This window comes from Cryptomeria japonica, chromosome 4 (assembly GCF_030272615.1).
Source record: "Cryptomeria japonica chromosome 4, Sugi_1.0, whole genome shotgun sequence".
Taxonomy (NCBI): domain Eukaryota; kingdom Viridiplantae; phylum Streptophyta; class Pinopsida; order Cupressales; family Cupressaceae; genus Cryptomeria; species Cryptomeria japonica.
The window spans coordinates 253,440,487-253,461,270 of record NC_081408.1 but is presented as its reverse complement, the minus strand read 5'-3'; the positions used below and the strand labels follow the sequence as shown (position 1 = coordinate 253,461,270).

The 20,784-nt window shown below is 38.9% G+C and overlaps 1 protein-coding gene across 15 annotated transcripts in view; it reads left to right on the top strand.

Moving 5' to 3' along the window:
• Nucleotides 1-20,784, top strand: part of LOC131065548 (vacuolar protein sorting-associated protein 35A) — a 105,108-nt gene that overhangs the window by 39,428 nt on the left and 44,896 nt on the right. The gene's annotated exons all lie outside the window — the stretch shown is intronic.

The following is a 20,784-nucleotide window of genomic DNA, read 5'->3' as shown; positions in this document are numbered from 1 at the left end:
CGTTCCTCCAAGGTTCAAGGTCGATCCAAGTCAAGACAAGGTGGCGAGGGACATTTCAAGGCGTCTTCATCATGCGCAAACACTCAAAGGACGTTAAAATGAAGAGATTGACACCCTATAACATAGATCGCTCCTGTCCCTCAGGAAGGGACTAGGGCGATGTTGAATGCATTAGTCATTTCATGCAAAATTTACGTAAGGACAAGATGTTGCAATGTTCTAGAGGGTCCAAGGCATCGTAAAAGGATGATATACAAGGGTTTTGAACGTAAAATGATCATCGTTTTGAGCATGGAGACTATATCGCTCCTGTCCCTCTCCAAGGGACCAGGGCGATTTGCTTTGGATTCCTCGTTTTGCTTCAAATTCAAGCTAAGTCAAGACGTCATAAGATAGCATATGGTCCAAGGCATCATTTGAAGATAATTCGCAAGAGTGTTGAACGTCCAAACATTGCCAATCAAGGTAAAAGCTCACATCGCTCCTGTCCTTTGGACAAGGACCAAGGCGATACTATCAAAAACACTCACGTTCCTTCAAGATCAAAGCGAAGCGAGGTTAGGAAGAGTGAAGGACGGCGTCTAGACGACATTGCAAAAGAGATCAAAGTGTAAAGTTGCCAAGGTCAAGGAAAAGAACGTGGATCGCTCCTGTCCCTCTCCAAGGGACAAGGGCGATGGTCCCTTTAATACGTCCAAACACATAATGAAGACAAATGGAATAAGCGCAAAAGGAATGAGCATAGATGTTATTCGCTAACAATGAAAGATCGAGGAGCAAAGATGCATATTGAACGTGGGAATTTGGAGATCGCTCCTGTCCCTCTCCAAGGGACAAAGGCGATGAACACTCAAAAGACATTTTAGTACGCATGCAAAATGATCAAATTCGAAGGACTCATCATGATGATCGATTTTCAACGCGAAGATGAAGGAGTTGGACGTAAGAAATGCAAAATCAAGATCAAAATCATGGATCGCTCCTGTCCCTCTCCAAGGGACCAGAGCGATGAGGTACGTCCCTTCCTTTTTTTTCAATTTTGGCGCCAAATTAAACAATTCAAATTTTCCTTAAATGCTAAATCGATTAAAAAATTGAATATCCATTTTATTTAGCATTTAATATGGCGTTATCTTTTATTAATTATTTTTTGCCTTTATTTAAAAATCGAAATTAACATTTAAAAAACGCAAGGCATTAATAATTAATTAATTAATTAATATAAAATCGATTTGGAGCGCTCAATTAAGCAAGTCGGCCTTGTTATTTTATTGCAAATTATTTAAAATCATTTTGAAAAATGGTTTTATTAAGCAAGTCGGCCTAAGGGGTGAAAGGATGAGCGCGCTATATATGAAGGGTGAGAGATTTCATTTTCACATAATCATTTTTACCTTTCTTCATGCGAATTAAGAAGAGGCGAATATAGTGTGAAGTGTGTTCAAAGGTGGTGCGAATTCAAACCAAGGGTGGCGCTTAGTTATCAAGGGTGGTGCGAATTTGAAGACCACATCAAATGCGAACTTGAGGATACATTAAGGCGAATTTGCTAAAGACTTGGAGGATTTGTTTGGGCGATTTGTCAAAGGCGAATTTGAAGATCATTTAAGACCACGTCTAAGGCGATACTTGAAGATCACGTTCTCTCCAGAGGTGGCGAAGTCAATTTTGAGGAGATCATATTGAAGATTATTTTATACCTCAATTTTTGCCTAGGCGAATTTTGTTTTTGCATTCTAGAGTTAGCTCTCTATCGAGGTATGGCGATTTAATTATTATTGCTTTATTCATTCATCGTCGTATTTCAAATTTTGAAATTTTGAATTTTGAATCTCTTAGCTCAATCGTTGTTTTTAGGAAATGATAACTCTAGAGACTTATCATGAGGTTTCCTAAAAACTTTGTCTCTCTTATTCGCAGTTATTTATTGCAAAATCTATTTCTTATAATGAAATGTTGTGTAGGTATGGCGACCCCGAAGGCGGGAGCATCCACCAGTCGCTCGGCTCTCATGAAAGAAGATCAGAAGACCGAAGAAGTGGAGACCAAGATCGTGTCGAAGTGGAGCAACATTGGAGATACCAACTTGGGGAACTTTAGCACGAAGAAGTTTCGAGAGGTCCCTTACATTGGCAAGCCATCACCTGTCGCTCGGAGAATAATAGAGAGTGGCATCATCAAGGCGGCCGGTTTTCCTCCAGCTATTCAGTGCCACGAGTTGATGATCGAGTGTGCCCGTCACTACAATCCACAGTCCAGGACAATTGTGTCCAATGAGGGAAACACTTTGGCGTACCTTTCAGAGGAAGCCATAAGTGAGGCTTTCCATCTTCCAGAGCACAGGGACATGATATACAAGAGCATTGAAGGAGCCAGATCAGTGTACGATGATGATCCAGATGCTTGCCTAAGCATAATCAACAAGAACTGGCTACTCAAGAGTCGTCCCCGTCTGAGCAAGGTACCGAACACACCGCATCGGATTGATTTCCAGGAAGAGTACAGAGATTTGATTACTATGCTCAAAAGAGTTACAGGAGCACCTCATGCCTTCTATTTTGAGAAGTGGATGTTTTACTTCATCCAGGTGATTGTTCAAGGAAAGGGTACAATACATTGGGCTAGAATAATTAGCCATTGCTTAGACGTACAGTTGAGAAGACTCAGGGCTACTAAGTCCTTCCACATGAGTACATACGTCATCTATGCCTTAATCAGGAGTGTTGAGTACGCAGGACTACCTCACAGAGGAGTGATTGGAAGAGGACCCGGCGAGGTCAGAGCTTGTGAATCCTATACCTACTTGCATCATCCACCAGGGAAGAACTACAAGTTAGTCAATGATACTTTCACGATGAACATCACAAGGACGTTGCAAGGAGGGATTCACAACAGATTATCTCAGGATGCCCAGGAGTTCATCAAGAGGTACGGTGCTTGGTTCATTCAGTTTCCCAAGTTCACTTACATTAGAGTGCATGGATGTCCTTTACCTCCATACATGTTGCCGAGATATCCGACAGACAGAATTGTGTTACTTGAAGTAACAAGGCAGTTGGCAGCATATGTGAAGGCATTCAGACACAGACATCAGAATGGAGTTCAGATACCTATTATTTTGGGTAATTCAGTTGAGGTATGTCCTAATGTCTTAGCCATGGATGACGCAGAGAAGGAGTTAGCCTTGTATTCTTTTTCATCTTTTGCTTGGAGGAATAGTTTTGATCCCCATGGACATTTAGAGGAGACGGTCGGTAGAAGATTTAAGCATGAGCACCAAATTGAAGATTTTATGATGAACCTCTTAGATGATCTCGAAGTGAAACGAAAGATACATTCTAGATTGCCTTTAGATTTCATCAGGAAATGCAGGATTTACAGAGTGGCCGACCAAGCTCAGGACAATGGCAGGCACATCCAGTCTTCATATGATAGAGAAAGCAAAACAATAAGTTTGAATTGGAATGAGCCCGAGGCCGTGGATTTAGATGATTTGATGGCACCAGTCTTGTCTTGTACTCACAGATGGGTAGACGTTCAGCATCAGAAGTTGAGAGAACAAGGCATAGCTATATCTTTTACTTTGGAAGAGAAACCAGCCGAAGGTGGAGCAAGTGTTAGTGAAGGCAATCCTAATCCTAAGAATTCAGGTGAAGGTAACCTTCGATGTGCCAGTGAGGGCAATCTCCATTCGAGAGGTTCGAAGAGAAAGGAAAGATCAGAAAAGAAAGAGCCTTCCAAGAAAAAGCAAGGTGCCAACAAAGATCAAACACCAGGTACTTCTTCCAAACCAGAAGATAGAACAGTTCGAGTAGAAGAGTCCATGGAGTCGATGGTACAGAATGACAGACAGGAGGAAAGACAGGCACAACATGTTTCGTCAGATGGATCTCTCCAAGACTATGATTTAGATAATGATAAGGAAGTAACATCTCCTCCCAGACAAGAAGAAATAGTACATAAAGAAATTCAAGTTCAAGAGACAAGATCGAATATCCCAGATTGGTTGAAGGAAAGATTGACTAAGGTGATCGTAATTGAGGACGAGGACAGTGCAATTGATTTAGAGAGCCTTGTGGGACGTTCACATATGACAACAGAGAAGAAGAAGGCTACAAAGATGTCCAAGATGATTCGAGATGAGACTGGATCTAGAAAACTGCAGATAGCTACACCGGCAGCAGATAAATATGAGGGTGAGATCCTAGCAGAGGATTATGATATACAGACTTTTGAGTTAGGACCATCTACAGCAGAGCAGACTTTAGATGATGCCACCGACACATTTGAGGCATTGAAGGACAAGTTTAAAGAAGAAGTAGAAAAGAGTAGAAAGCTTGAGAGAGAGGTCGGTGCATGGAGGACATATTTCAGTCACATCAATGAACCTTTGGGACGTCAGGATCCAGTTAGATCACCAGTGCAGGCATTGCCCCTTCAATCGATCAATGAAGCAGAAAGATTCAGGAACCTGGTCCAGCGTACATGTAGTTGGATGGATAGATCTCATACAATGGCTATAGAATTTGTTACAAGGATGTCGAAGATCATTCATCAGGCTATCCAAGTTCTTGAGATAATCCACAGATTGATGGCAATAGTAGCTGCATTTGCCCATACCAAGGACGTTGTCATCCCTGTCTTGAAAGTAATAAGACACACATCCAGAAGAATTTTAACGCAGGAGAGGATCTTAGAAGGTGATTCTCACAGTTTGTTTCAGTGGTCAACCTTACTCCATATAAAGAGTGTTCTCTTCGAGGACATCGGTGTTAGATGTGGCCAAGTTGAGGAGGTGATTAGTCCGATCCAGGACAGAGTATTTGAGGTACTTCGTACCATTCTTGGCAGAAGGATCGAGGTCGAGACAGATGTGGATATCCAGGAATTTGAGGATAGAATCAAGATCATCTTTCGCAAGGACGCAGATGTTACAGATGAGCAGTATGATCAGATGTATGCCACCATGCTCCTGATTGATAGAACAAAGGAACTTGAACCTACTTGGGACGCAACTCTTCTAGATGCATTTGATCAGGTTATCCACTTAGAAGAGAGTATCAAGAATCTTCCCGAGATTCCAATCACAGAAATTGAAGGAATCGTGACAAAATTCATTGCATATGCTAAGAAAGAGAATTGGAAAGGGAATAAGATTCTAGATGAAAGGTTGTTACAGATGACATGACATCTTATTTCTCATTGGTTGATACCTCCTAGATTTTTGTGCCAAATTTAATATTTGGCTATGTATTTAATATTGTTCAGTAAAAAGGAGGTCATTTGTAACAAACCCTAATTAGGGTTTAGGTGTCATAATCTTGTCCATTGATTTACTTTCAATCTGGACCTTTCATTGTAACTGGGGATGCTATTTATACCCCCATTTTTCATTTCATTGAATAACAGAATAATAGTTAATAGTCGAATAGTTAGATAAGAGTGAAATAGAGAGATTAAAGTTAGAAGTAATTCTTATTTTGTAGCAAGATTGAGTCTTGAAGAGAGAAACTCAAGCAATTGTTGTATATGATGACTTGGAAATCAATAAAATATTGAAGTTATGGTGTTTTGTTGCAAATTTCTTAAGTTATCTTCATGGTTGTTGGATGTACTTGAATCACGCTCAATCAAAGTAGTTTGTTAATTTGAAAGACTAAGTGTGAGATTTGATATTTGGTAAGATTCGCAATCCAAACCACTAGCTTCTTGCTGATTGTAGGAACGCCTTGCTTGGTCGACTGGAGAACATTTTGAGTCCTTAACCTTCAAGCATTTTCGTATCTAGGATATGTACCTTCGTAGTAGTGTCCTTGGTCTTTGATGCATTGAACATCATTATTACCTTAGAAGATCGCACTAATTTCAATTGAGTTGTTATCTTATGGCAAAATTGAAGTTGGTTGAGTCTTGCCAAATCTCATTCATGCTAAGTCATTCATAGGGTTAGGCTAGATTAGACCTCTCAAACCCTACCTTTTGCTTTTTTTTTTTGAAAGTTCCTTTAGTTTAGTAAAATCTTCGAGCTTTGAATACGTAAGACCCCTTGGAGGAAACAGCAAATCACATCATACCACTAAAAAGCTTGTCCACACGTGGAGACCCCACTAAAAGAACCTTGGAGTCCATCTAACTGATCCTTTTTGCAGATCTTCAGCAGTTAGAGACTATTTTCTCAAGAGAGGATAAGATGCCTAATGGTATTTTATTCTGTGTATGATTGTGTATAAAATACACGTCAACACTACCTCAGAGCACTAGAGCATGAAGTAGACATAACTCAAATGATTGAAGAATGTTTAACAATCTTGAATTCCCTTCGGGAATCCAAGAATCAAATTTAGTACATAGAAGAGCTACATTCAACCAAGTGCATCATCCACTCAAAGTACATCATGAGCAAAGAAAGTCAACCAAAGTCATCACAAGACCTACATCGAACATGATTGAAGAAGCAGATAGTTTCAGAAGAGTTAATCAAAGTTTGCTTCTCATCATCATCATCGCTTTAAACAAACTGGATAATGTTGAGTATCAAGAGATATCTCTCAACATCCCTTCATGGTGATGAATCAAATCAAGTTTACAAAGTGCAAGATTGAGGTGGCATCCCAGTTGCTACTCCACCAATCAGAAAGGTCCACATCAGCGCGTCTTGATTCAATGGATGCACAAACTCCGATGTACCTACCCTTGATATTTATTGGCCCACACTCATTGAATGTAATTTTCTCATTGGCTACGAAGAGTTTGTTGTAACCAACCCTAATTAGGGTTTTCATTGTAAAATCTTAGTTGTTGATGGAGATTTGATCCTAGCCATTAATTGTAATGAGCTCTCAATATAAAGCTCAAGCTCTCCATTTGTAAAGGTTAATAGTGAGCTAATAGTCAATAGATAGTCTTAAAAGAGTAGAATAGAAGTTAGAGTAGAGGAGGAAGAGAAGGCATAAATTGTTGCTTAAGTTGTAAATGAACTCCATTTTCATTGAAGTTATGGTGAGGTGTGTTGTTTCTTTACAATGTGCATGGTTTCTTGTTGGATCTTCATCTTATATCATAAATAAATTATGTTGAATGGAAGAATTTGGTGAATGTATTCATGTGGAATCCACCTAATCCATACCACTAGCCTCTTATTGATTGTAAGCGTGCCTTGTGTGGTCAGCTGGAATGATATGAGCTTAACTTCAAGTTGTTACGCATCCATTGTTTATGCATTAACTTGAATGGTGAACAGTGTTCGATGGTAATGATTTGAACATCTTTGAAATGTCCCTAGAAGATTGCATAGAGCTTGTGTCAAATCGTTCAAGTTGATGGTGAGACCTCGCTCAGTAAGATTCCATCTAATCATTCGTCCATCTTCTTGCATTCTAGGCCTTAGAATAGACTCTCTCAACCCTTTCCTTTTGCTATTTTTTTAAACTTAAGTTAGTTTAGGACAAAAAGCATCACTAAATCACAACATTAGATGATCTAAGTTCCAACGAATTAAGCATTCAAACGTAAGTCCCCTTGTGATTCCAGCATAATCACATCAAACCAATGAGCTTATCCACACGTCATGACCTAACATACAAGAACCTTGGAGTAGTCTCAAGTGATCCTTAAGCGAATCTTCAGCATTTGAGAAACTTTGTTCAAGAGAGGATAAGATACCTTGTTATTTTATTCTGTGTTCGCATGTGCCTAAAAAACACATCAACAGTGCCCACTATCAGTCTTGGGTGGAATTTCCACTAGGAGGAGGATTTTTTATGTTTTCTTGCTTTTCCTCCACCTTTGGGCAGAAATTCCATTTTGATGCCCTTGCACACCTTTGGGCGGAAATTCGCTATGCAAGAGGAATTCTTGAGGAATTGGAAATTCCTCCATGACCCTAATTTGGCACCTTATCTCTAGACTTGGGCGGATTTTGACAAGGATGAAGGAATTTTGATGAAACTTGAATTTCTTCCTTGATTTGTCCATTTTTGCTCATCATCCACATTTGGATGCCATTCTTGGAATAAATTGGATTTATCTCGCCTTAGAAAGATTTTTCATGCTTTTCCACTTCAGGAAAGAACTTCATACTTAGCCATTTTTTATCACTTGTTTGCTTTTTCAACTTTTTTGATTTAGATTTGAATTTTCAAGAATGCTCAGCCTTTAGTGTCTTGACCTCTGTTTGAGATGGACCTGCCAAAAATAGACTTACTAAAAATAGTAAGTATTTCAAAACATCAAATTAGGGCAAACCAGAACAGGACACTTACTAAAAATTAGAAACTGCCAAAAATAGTATGTTGGTTTTTTTGGCAGAATTAGGCCAATTCGAGACTTACTAAAAATAGTAAGTGCTCAAAATTTGCTCAAATTTTACTAGTAGCTTCTTTGAAGGGCTCTAACTTCATTGCAAAATTTAGATTTCCCAAAACCCTATGGAAATGACCACAAATCTAAGTTTGAAGGGCAACACCCTCAAATAAACAAAACAGGTTCCAGACTTGGTCAAATTTGCTCAAAACACTAGCAGACTTGATCAGAATTGATCAAAACCACTTGCAAACCGGGGAGACTGAAGGGATTGCTGTGAAAAGACCCAAAGAACCAAAACCAAAAGACCAAGAGGACCTAAAAAGTAGGGAGTCCCCATTTGGAATGGGGTGATGTGTGATTAGGTCACAACAGATACCTTATCATAAGCAAGTTTGATGTTTCGAGCAATATCTCTTGATACTCAACATCTCCAAGTTCGTTGTGATGTGGGTGAGGGCCTATTCCCAAGTTACATCATCTTGATCGTATAACCTTGGTTGTCTAGCTTACCTTGATCCCTTGAATCTTTTCATCTTGAAGCTTTTCACCTTGGTGTACTAGCAATGATTCTTGGATTTTTGGAGGAGATCCAAGATTGTAAAACATTTATATATGTTCATGGATAGGTCTTGATCTTGGTCATATATGGTGCAATGATGTTGAGTCCTTCCATGCTGTGAAGTGCCATCACCTTGCCTATTGTTCAACTCCACCTCATGCCTTTCAGGTTGTCCAACAAACTTAGACATTTTGAGCTGGTATTCCCTTATGTTGACCTTGATGTTGTTCTTGAAGTGTAGCCCCGGTCGACCACTTGATCTTGATACTCTCTGTCTCACATCCTTGTGCTCCACTCCTCATTTGCTTGCAATCATACCTACAAAAGAGACATAATTTGAATTAAAACATCATAAATAAACATAAATCACATCTTCAAGTGTGGATTGATCCTTTAAATGTTTCAGTTAGGTCTGATTATGATTCAAACTCAGAAATATTAATCCACCAAAAAAAACTGGAAATTGTCTTTCACTTCAAAATTTCAAGAATGATTGATTGAATTCTGCAATTTTGTTCTTAAATTTGATTGCTAAAATCTGAAAGGATGTCTTGAAGATCCTTATTTGAAAGCGATGAGGGCTTTGATCTGCTATCAGCCCCTTCCTTTTCCCCTTTTCTGCGATTTTGAATTGAAAAAGCCTTCTTGAAAGTCGCTGGTTTGCTGGTAATTAGTTTGCTTTGCCTTGGATCGCAATCAATTTTGAAACCTGAATGGTTGAATTGATTTCCTTGTGTCTCTTTATATGCTGGTGAATCAGTTCATGCCTTTTCAACATGACAACTCTTGACATCCCTTCCTTCCAGCCGACTTATGGATCAAACATCAAAGGGTGCGATTTGAATCTTTTTAATTTATTTGAACATTTGATGTATGAGGGCAGAAATTTGTGCCTCATAGGAACAAACTTTTCCTTGCTTTTTTTGCTAGTCCTTATTTGACTTTGCATCCTTTGATGGAAAGTAGTAATGTATAGGGATAGATTTAATTTCAAATTCAATCACCTTGGTGGGAAATTGATATGGATAGGGACAATTTTATCCCTATGAATTTTGCTTGCATTTGATTTCCTCCACTAAATAGGGAGTGAAAACCGATTCTTATAGGGACAAAATAGTCCTTAATTTTATTGATCCTCAATTTGCTTTGAACCCTTTGATGGAAGGCTGGATTTAATATGGACTGATTTTCGTTTTCAATTCAATCCTCATTGGTGGAATTTTGATAGCAATAGGGACAGAAGTAGTCCCCATTTTGAGTTGCTTTATCCATAATTCCTTCCACCAAATGCAATGGTGGAAAATCGATCCCAATAGGGACAACTACAGTTCTCAAATTTGTCATTAAATTTGCTCAGCTTTGCAAGTGGAAAATCGATGGGAATAGGGACAAAATTGATCCTTAAGGAATTTGCTCTACCTTAGCAACTTTACCTCCAAGTAGAAAATCGATGGTGATAGGGACAATTCAGTCCCTATGGGTTTCATTGTTCCTTTCCAACTTTATTTCCTTGGTGGAGATCCGATTGGTAGAGGGATAAAATCAGTCCCTACTTTTTGTTCAATACTTGAAAGGTATTTTCTCTAGTGGAGATTCGACCTCTATAGGGACAAATTAGTCCCTACTTTTGTCTCAACTTTTGTCTTTCTTTTGATGTAATTCCCCGTAGGAAAGTTGATTTTTGTGGGGATGATGAAAAATCGACCCTCATAGGGACAAATTGATCCCTATTTTTGTCCTTGAATTCATCTCAACTCTTGCTTCAAAAAATTCTTCATCTCATAGTTGGAGTGAAAAATCAACTAGAACAAGGACAAGTTGATCCTCAACTTAATTGCTCATGGTGGAAAATCGATCCCTTTAGGGACTTTTTAATCCTTATACCTCTTTTCCTTGTCAAAATCATTCAAATTCACTTCACTTGTTCATCTCCAAAGTGTAAATTTGATTTCCATAGGGACTAAATGGATTTTTATCATTATTCTTTTACATCAAATCTTAGGAGTGGAAATTCAATCTCCATAGGGACTTCTCACCTTTCATCACAAAAATTCGTATTATCTTTTCACCATTTTCATCATTTCGCTCAAATCCAAAGGAAAAGTAGAAATTTGATTTCCATGAGGACAAATCAAACCTTTTTTATCCTTGATATTGTTGACCTCATAAATCCTAAGACCTATTTGCAAAGGTTAATGACTAAAGAAACTACTATCAAGCCAAGCAAACTAACAAAACGACTACCCTAAAAAAACAAAAAGTGGGGGTTCCCATTTGCAATGGGGCGATGTGTGAAAACATCACAGTAGTTCTTCCAACAAAAAATGGTTTTTGAGATCAATGCACCCTTTTTAAGGAAGGAGATTTATGGCAACCTGTTGATGTGTCTTTTGTACATGACCAAACACAAAATAAAATACCCTGAGGTATCTTATCCTCTCTTGAATAAAGTTACCGAATGCTGAAGATATCGCAGAAGGATCAATCGGAGAAACTCCAAGGTTCTGTTATGTAGGTTCTCTACTCATGGATAAGCACTAGTGGTCATTGTGTTTGCTGTTTTACAAGGGGCCTTACGTACTTTCGGGGAAAGCTTGTGTTCTTGCAACTACTTTTCAATGAGGAACTAAATTCTCCTAATACTAATTGATGTTTCAAAAAAAGGCAAAAGATAAGGGCTTTAAGGAGGCGATACTAAACTAATCCTAACAATGACTAAATGAGGACTGGTCTTAGCAAAACTCTACCAATTTCAGTATTGCCAAAAGATTACAACTCTACTAGAATTGGTGCGATCTTCTAAGGGGATTCAATGATTTTCAAATCATCCATGGGATAGATACTATCACTAAGATACATATCAATATCTCCAATAATGATTGAACTCTTAAACAATCTTAATATCTCCAGTTGACCACACAAGGCGTGCTTACAATCAGTAAGGAGCTAGTGGTTTGGACTATGAATTTTACCAAAGATCAAACACAACATTTGTCCTTCAATCTAATTCTAAAACTTAAGTACTATCTCTACTAAGAGTGATTCAAGAAGATAAACAACCATGAAGATAGCCACAAGGATTGCAATAAAACACCATAACTTCAATATTTCATTGATCTCATAGCAAAATAAAACAACAATTGTTCAACTTTCTCTCTTCACTACTTATTTCTCTGCTGCTAACAATCTTAATCATATTTCTCTTTTCTTTGACTCTAACTCTCTAACTCTTTACAATGAATTGAGTGAGGGCTTATATAGCACTCTCAAATACAATGGACGGCTTGGATCTAAAGAAGATCAACAACTAAGATTTTGACACCTTAACCCTAATTAGGGTTTGTTACAAAAAAGACCCCATTTAGATAAACATTATCAATCCATAGCCAATAGAAATTGGCACAAATAACGAGGAAACACAGCCCAATGGAAATAAAGTTGCCACATCATCTTATAACAACTTTTCATCTAGAATTTTGTTCCCTTTTCTATGCTCTTTTTTGGCATATTCAATGAACCTGGACGTAATCCCCTCAATCTCAGCAATGGGAATCTCCTGCAGGTTCTTCATTCGCTCTTCTAGATGAAGGACTTGATCAAAAGCTGCGAGAAGAGTCATCTCCCATCCAGGCTCTAGTTCTTTTGTCTTTTCGATCAGGAACATAGTAGCATACATCTGATCCTGCTGCTTTTCTGTAACCATGCTCTCCTCTTTGCAAAAAATAATCTTGATCATGTCTTCCAATTCTTGGACATCTACATCTGTCTTGATCTCTATCCTTCTGTCAAGGATTATACACAATACATCAAACACCTTGTCTTGGATAGGGTGGATGGTGCCTTCAACTCGGCTACATTTTTTATGAATGTCTTCGAAAAGAACTTCCTTCATTTGGAGCAAAGTTGACCATTGCAGAAGGTTATGGGTTCCTCCTTCCATTATCTTTTCTTGTGCTAAAACTTGCCTTGACGTCCTTCTTATTACTTGCAAGATCGGGATGACAATGTCTCTAGTGTGAGTGAATGCATCCACAGTTATCAATAGATTATGAATGATTTCAAGGACTTGGATTGCCCCATGAACTGTCTTCATCATTTTTGTTACAAATTCAATGGCTACCTTGTAAGATTCATCAATCCATGAACTCATGAGTTGGGCTAAGTTCTTCATCTTTTCTGCCTCATTTATTGATTCAGGAGGAAGTGCATGCAAAGGTGATATTGCTGGGTCCTGTCGCCTTAATGATTGATTAAGGTGGCTGAAATAATTCCTCCAAGCACTAACCTCCCTTTCTAGCTTCTTATTCTTTTCCATTTCTTCTTTGAGTTTGTCATTAAGTGCTCTCACTGAATCAGTTGCTTCTTCCATGGCCTGCTCGGAGGTACGTGGACCAAGATCAAATGTCTCTAGATCATATTCCTCTGTCAGAATCTCATCCTCATACTTGTCCACTACTAGTGTGGCTACTTGTATCTTCCTGGATCCTGCATCATCTCTAATTACCTTCGACATCTTTGTAGCCTTCTTCTTTTCGATCTCTTCATGGGAATTTCCTATGAGACTTTCCAAGTCGAATACTTGTTCTTCCTCTTCAACCACAACTATCCTTGTCAGTCTTTCTTTTAGCCAATCTGAAATGGAAGACTTTTTTTCCCTTACTTGTATTTCCTTAGGCAGAGGTCTATCGTCTCTGAAAGGAGATGTTGCTTCATCATCATTCTTTTCTTGTTATTGTTCATTAGCACCAACCTAGAGAGATTGACTTGATGATTGTTGAGGTGTTCGTCCTTGGCCTTGTTTATCATTCTGTACCATGGATTCCATAGACTCATCAATTTCATACACTATCTGTCTTTGATCTTCTCCTTGACTTATCTCTTTTTCATGCCTAGAAGACGTACTCAGTGGACGATCATGATTCACTTTTTGTTTCTTTTTGGAAGGTTCTTTCTTCTCAGGTCCTTCCTTTCTCTTCGATCCCTTGGAATGAGAAGTATTCTTACTCACTTGCTTCTCCTTCTTCTGTTCTTGTTTCTAGGGTGAATGTCATGGCTATATTCTACTCCTCAAATTTTGATGTTGTACGTCCACCCATCTGCGAGTGCAATTTAAAACAGGGTCCATCAATGCTCTTAGGTCTGCAACTTCTTGCTCATTCTAATCTATCTTCACTTCTCTGTCTTCTCATAGGACGATTGGAGATATCTACCACTGTCCTGGGCTTGATAAGCTACTCTATAAACCTTACATTTTCAGATAAGATCCAAGGGTAATCTGGAATGCATCTTTCTTTTCACCTCTACATCATCCTGGACATTCATCTAGAAGTCCTCCACCTGAAACTCATGTTTGTACTTCTTCCCGACTGTCTCTTCCATATGACCATGAGGATCAAAATTCTCTCTTGAGGCAAAGGATGTGAATGAATACAGAGATAATTCCTTTTCTGCATCCTCTGCGGCTTGAGAATTAGGACATACTTCAATTGAATTTCCCAGTAGAATGGGTACGGGGATACCATTTCCATGCTTATGTCTTGATGCTTTAGCATAAGCTGCCAACTGTCTAGTAACTTCCAATAATATTATTCTGTCAGTAGGATACCTTGGAAACATATAGGGAGTTGAAGGACATCCATGGACCCTGATGTAGGTGAATTTTGGAAACTGAATAAACCATGCACCATGCTTCTTTACGAGCTCTTGTGCCTTGGTAGACTGTCGATGGTGAATCCCCCCTTGCAATGTCCTGGTGATATACATCATGAAGGTGTCATTGACTAACTTGTATTCATTCTTTGGCGGATGATGCAGTTGAACATAAGAATCACATGCTCTTATTTCTTCGGGTCCTCTCCCAACAACTCCTCTATGTGGTAGCCCTGCATACTCAAAACTTCTTACTGAGGAATATATGACATATGAACTCATGTGGAATGACTTAGTAGGGACTAGCTTCCTCAACTGCACGTATAGGTTGTTGCTACTGATTCTAGCCCAATTGAGCATTTCTTTTCCTTGGACGATCACTTGAATAAAGAAGAGCATCCACTTGTCGAAGAAGAAGGCTTGATAGGCACCTATAACCCGATTGAGCATGGTCATCAAGTCCCTGAATTCTTCTTGGAAATCAATTTCGTGTGGCGTATTAGGTATCTTGCTCAAGCAAGGCCTACTCTTGAGTAACCAATTCTTATTGGTGAAGTTCAGACAGGTATCAGGATCGTCTTCATAGATAGACCTAGCTCCTTCCAAGCTCTTGTAGATCATATCTCTCAGCTTCGGGAGATGAAAAGCTTCACTTATAGCTTCTTCTGAAAGATAAGCTAGGACAGTTCCATCCTCGGCTACGATTGTCCTTGAATGTGAATCATAGTGCCGGGCACATTCAATCATCAGCTCGTGACATTTGACTGCGGGAGGGAAGCTTGCAGCCTTGATGATGCCACTCTCAATTATCTTCTTGGCTACGGGTGATGGCTTGCCGATGTAGGGCGCTTCTCGAAACTTCTTCACATTGAAGTTTCCTAGATTGGTGTCTCCGATATTGCTCCATTTGGACACAATCTTGGTCTCCAAATCATCGTTCTTTTGATCTTCTTTGATGAGAGCCTACCGAGTAGTGGATCCACTGGCCTTGGGGGTTGTCATTTGATACCTACAAAAAGAGGCTTAAGTATAATACCCAAGATAGGGGATTTGAAACCTTTAAAGAAGTGATTAGACTACAATTTGAAAATAGAATGATAAACCCTTAAAATTATGAATTTTCAAATTGATATCACTTATAAATCAAATCAGATTATTGAAGACTTAACCTCAAAAGGATTAATAATTGAATCAGATCTTCAATATACTTTCAAAAATCTGATTGTACATACCTTCTCCTTGCTTTCTAGCTATCAACTTGAAAAAATGGATAAAGAAAAATGAAGATTTGCTGGATGAAAGGTCTTTGATCTGAATTTCAGGTTCTCCCTTGATGATTTAGCCTTCAATCAGCCTTTAACCAGTCTTCCTCAATCAAGAAATTCGCCTATACCTGCTGCAATTCGCTCCTCTAATTCTGCTCTTCAAATTCGCATAGGAAAGAATACAAATGAATGATTAAAGATTTCAAAATACATCTCTTCCTTTATAGGGCGCTTTCACCACTTTTCCAATAGGCCGACTTAGCTAAAATGCACAAATAAAATAAAATAAAATTCTCCAAGCTGGCCAACTTAGCTAAAAAGCAAAAAAAAAATTGTTTTGAGCGCCAAAGTGTGAATTTTTTATCTTTAAGGCTTTTAAAAAAAATCAATTAACCCATTTTGATGAGTGCCTAATTCAGGCGGATTTGCATAACTCACACAAATGAGGCTTGATTAGCAGTTTAATGAGAGGATATAGGTAAGCCTAGAAGATGCTAGAGTTTCTTCAAAATTTGATGAAAGCACATTTTCTCCATAGTCACTAGAATGTTCATGGTATGAGAAAGGCTTAAATCACCCCAAGGAGGCTTGCTTGAACATCTCACCTAGGTACATTTACTCCATCTATCAACACCTTCACAACCTTGATTTTTCAGTACTTCATTCTCTTGTCTTCATGTCCTTGCAACTTGCCTTTGCCTAGTTGAAACAAGGTAAAAAAAAAAGGTACTTCCAAGGATTTTGCCCTGCACCCTTTGGAAGGGTCAAGAGCGATTTCCATAATTAGGTCTCAATTACCTCACTCCTGCACTCCGAATTTCTCTTCAAGGTAAGCATATGCTAGTTTTAGCTTTTCAAAAGCCTAGGGGTTCATTTTTTAGCTTCCACCATGGGTGAATTAGGTGATCATGAGAATTTCACTCTGGACCCATTGGAAGGGTCAGGAGCGAAATTCAAGTTTTAGGTCAAAATTCACACTTTTGAACTCAAAACTTACTCAAATGCAAGCTTGTGACAATCTTCAAGTCTAATCCTCCTTTATCACTGTCCTGGCCTAGCTCAAACTTGAAGGAAAAATGATATTTTGTGAATTTTGCTCTGGACCCTTTGGAAGGGTCAGGAGCGAAATTCAAGTTTTAGGCTTGATCTTACACTTCCTTTACCTCAATTCATCTTGCAAGGCAAGAATACCTCACTCCACCTTCAACCATGCCACAAGAATCAATGTTTTGGCTTCACCCAAGGAGAAAATGGTGGATTTGAAGAATTTCGCTATGGACCCTTTGGAAGGGTCAGGAGCGAGATTCATGTTTTACTTGTCTTCTCCTACCTAGCTTCATTATTTTCACTTTGTTTCCCCTTCACTCCCTCATTTGAATCCATTTCTCAACCTGACAACATTTGCTTGATCCCCAAAAGGCTTGAAAAGGAAAATTCGCTCAAAATCATGGCCAAGGACAGGACCTATCCAGGATTTCACTCTGGACCCTTTGGAAGGGTCTGGAGCGAAATCCTTGTCCTAGCTTAGAATCTTCATTTTTGGAGGCAACAATCTATTCAAAGGCAATCCTAAGGGCTTCTCTCACCTTGGTCTAGGCCTAGCTTGGCACAAATTTTGGAGGATAAGATGGTTTTTAGGATTTTCGCTCTAGACCCTTTGGAAGGGTCAGGAGCGAAAATCTTGTTTTGAGCTTATTTCTTCATTCTTTCAACCTCAATCAACTTCAAAAGGCAAGGGCACGCCTTCTCACTTCCATCCATGCCATAAAAACCAAAAGACTTGACTTGCTTTGAAGGGAAAATAGGTGATTTTAAGAATTTCGCTCTGGACCCTTTGGAAGGGTCAGGAGTGAAATTTATGGTTTTGCTCAATTCCTTCAAGTTTTAAGATCACCAACAAGTCAAATTCATGCCTAAAGACATCTCTAACCTCAACTCATCCTGAACCACACTTGTCTTAGCGCAAATTTGAGAGAAAAGAGAGGTTTTGGGGAATTTCGGAAGGGTCAAGAGCGAAATTCCCATTCTAGGTTTGATATTTCATCTTTTCAACTCCAATCTTCTCTGGAAGGCAAACATACATCATTCTTCACCCAAGGAACAAGGTTTGTGGCCTAAGCCTGGAAGCAAATGAGGTCAATAAAGAATTTCAAGGATTTCGCTTTGGACCCTTTGGAAGGGTCAGGAGCGAAATCCATATTCTTGGCTAGTCTCTCATTTCCTTCATCCCATTCTCCTTCAAACTTGATCAATCAACTTCCTTCCATCCCAATCAAGGCAATCCATCATCAAAATAGCTCTAGGCAAGGCTAACCTAGGTCTTAAGGCAAAAAAAAAAGGTTAAATGGAGGATTTTGCTTTGGACCCTTTGGAAGGGTCAGCAGTGAAATTCTCCTTCCAAGTTAATTTCCACCATTTCATAGCCTTAAACCTCCTCTCCAAGGCAAATATGCATCCAAGTCTCCTCAACTATGCCTCAAAAATCCAAAACTTGGCCATATCAAAGAGCAAAATAAAGAAAAAGTGAATTTCGCTCTGGACTCTTTGGAAGGGTCAGGAGCGAAAATCTTGGTTTTAGACAAAATCCACACTTTCCAACATCTTCAATCACTTCCTAGGGCTAGAACATATCAAGTTTCCCTTACCATGCCCAAGGAACAAGGTTTTCAGTGCAAACAAGGAGAAAAAAGGTGACTTCTAAGAATTTCGCTCTGGACCCTTTGGAAGGGTCAGTAGCGAAATTCATAAATTAGGTTGATTTCACACTCTATTGCCTCAATTCACCTTCAAGATTGATCAAATTCACCTCTCATTATCACCATCAATGTCCATTTGCCACTTACTTAGCTCAAAACAAGGTTTTTCCAATGTCCTAGACAAAAAAAAGTATCAGATAAGGATTTCGCTCTGGACCATTTGGAAGGGTTAGGAGCGAAATTCCTATTTTGGGTTGACTTTGACTACCCCATCGCCTTGATCCAATTTTCAAAGACAAGAACACATCAATCCTCTCCAACCATGCCTTAGAAGTCTAAAACTTGGCCAAAACAAGGAAGAAAAATGAAGGTTATGTGAATTTCGCTCTAGACCCTTTGGAAGGGTCAGGAGCAAAATTCGTACTTGGGCTCATTTCTCACCTTTTTCCTCCCTTTCTTGGCTTGAACATGACTTCTTAGGCCTCTTCCTATCATCATCAAGTCAAGTTGCTCTCAGAAAATGCATTTACTCGAGGTCTTAGTAAGGAAAATAGGGTTTTACAAGAATTTCGCTCTGGACCCTTTGGAAGGGTCAGGAGCGAAATTCACAGTAAGGCTCAAATCTTGACTTTATTTCCCACATTTCCTTATTCAAACAAGTGCTTGGCTCTCAAAAATGCCTGGGACAAGGATTAGTTCATAGGTTTGGGCAGGTAAAATGTCTTATGAAGGAATTTGCTTTGGACCCTTTGAAAGGGTCAGGAGCGAAATTTCTGATTCTAGGCTTGATTCAGTTTGGAATTAACTTGACTTTTCCTTAGACTCAACTCTTGGTGCATATCCTTCCACATCCTTGCCAATTTGCTCAACAATTCCTGAAATCGCCTCTTGAATCTTCCCTTGGCCACTGACTCTGCCTAATCAACTTTGACTTGGAGGAAGACAAGACTTTGACATGAAAACCAACACTCCTGACCTACCCTGACCTGAGACTTTTATCCCTTTTGCACAATTTACCATCTTCGATCTCCTGAAAGGTAAAACTCCTCTAAGACAACCCTAGGGTTCAAGGCGAACAATCATATGACTTCCCAAATCTAGGCTACACTCAGCTTTGAAAGAAACCCTAGGATGAGCTCTTTGAGAGAAACCCTAATCTACCCAGCCTAGGCGACCACTAACTCACTCAAAACACCTAGCAAGCAGAGAAAAACCTAGCTAAGGGAAAGCAAAATCCAGGAAAAAGAGGGGGTCCCCATCTTGATGGGGCGATGTGTGAAATGGTCACAACACAACCTTAACCCATTCTCGCATTATATGTCATAGGCCATTGTAGTCAAGTGAATGTACTAATGTCTTTGTTTCTAACTATGGCTCTTAAATTGTGTAATGGATTCTCTTCAGTTGCTTCCCACAATCTTCTTTGTTCTCTTTTATCCACCAATCTTAGAGATCATATGATCTCTTGGTCCATTCCCAACCACTTTATGGTCTTTTCCTATCTTTATTTAGGGTTAGTGGTATTAATTTCTGGGTGTGCAGCATTGGTCTTCACTTTGTTCTTCATTATGATTCTTTTGTTCGTACCATTATAGTATTTGTCACTTGTTTATTTCATGGTCACATTTGGCCCAAAGATCTCATAGTATAATGTGATGCCTTGCAAATAGTCAGGATAGGTGGTTTAATAGAGCATCCACTTACATGATTTTTCCAAATTGTCTCAAATAATATTTGATAGCTTGCTGCTTCTCCTCGATTGTGTTTCCATATTGAAATGTGCCAGAGATAATGAAAAGCTCTCATGAGATTGTAATCATGTTCTTTTCATTTAGTAGATAGTAAATTTCAGATCCATTGTTTAGAATAGCTGCTGGATTTTTAGTTGGCCTGATTATTCATATTATGGTTTGTGATGGGATTTTTAATCTCTGGAACTGCTTTTTCACTCATTTTTTTTTCATGTGTAAGGTCCTTAATCCTGGATACATCTTTAACATTAAAAAATGGAGAATTGAGGAAAAAACATCTCATGGATTTTTATACCCATTTGAGTCACTTCTCTTGATGAAGGTGATCCTTAATAGTGCTAGATGCACAATTACATCGAAATTTAGGAGGGGCTTAAAATCAGGTTAAATTATTTAATTGGTTAGATTTGTGACCAAGCAACATTTACAAGATCTCTATATATCATGGATATATGTAATCAAGAACCTATATTTGTTCCTATTTCATTTTTCCATGTATCCCATAGTGGGCATGATGGTGAAGACGTGCACCTCATTTAGACCTCATTAAACTATATATA